Here is a 973-nt window from a genome sequence, read left to right as displayed (position 1 = left end):
AAAAAAAAAAAAAAAAACCGCGAGCTGTGCAAGACGGATAAGAAAAAAAAAAAAAACTATTAAACACGCAAACATAAAAAATAACAAGACGCTTCGACAGTTAAAAACGTAAAAAGAGCTCGATAAGTCGACACAAAATAGTAATGTATAACGTCCCGAAGACAATATCTTTAACGATTTTATTAAAGGAAGATTATTCGAGATTTACCTCGAGAGGAAGGCCTACGTTTTGCCACGTGTGTACGAAAATGATAGATTGTAGAAAGATTGTCGAGGAGAAAGAGAGAGCGAGAGCGAGAGACGGAGGGAAAAGAGATATAAACAGAGGAACGAGAAGTTTTTACGATGCAGGAAATTACTAAGAAAGGTGCTGTTTAAGTTGACTAATCACCTTCGATTTTCATTTTCGAGTTGTATCCATTTGCTTTTATCTTATCTAAATTATATGCACATAGTTTCTTATATTTACTTTGCAACGCTCACTTTGTCTCCACTTGAATTTTTTCGTATTCTGTGTATATATATATATACACATATATACACACACACACACGTTTTTAATTTTCTTGAAAGATCGCGACGAACGGGCGGATTCATTTGGATTTACGTGACATGCACGAAATATTTCACTGCACCCCATGAATTTTTATTTCCACTTTCCCTCCCAAAGGAAAACTTATCAATAAGAGTATCGACAAAATGCTGAACACAAGTACAAGAAAATCGTCAATATCTGTATAGTATATCTCCCCTATTTAAATATCGTCGCTGAATCACGGACCTCGATGAACGTTAAAAATCCAAAAATCGTTCGGCCACGCAAAGGAGGATTACTTGCAAATTTCCATCGGAAATATTTTCATTTCGCAAGGCGGCATTAAACGCACATTTGTCACGCGCGCTTTTAATAGGTACCTTTCTCATTAACACGGATAATTAGCGATCGAACGAGGTCTCTGATTCCTCGCGCGTA

This window comes from Apis dorsata, unplaced genomic scaffold, assembly GCF_000469605.1.
Source record: "Apis dorsata unplaced genomic scaffold, Apis dorsata 1.3 scaffold_263, whole genome shotgun sequence".
NCBI lineage: Eukaryota > Metazoa > Arthropoda > Insecta > Hymenoptera > Apidae > Apis > Apis dorsata.
Note: the sequence above shows the minus strand (reverse complement) of the source record.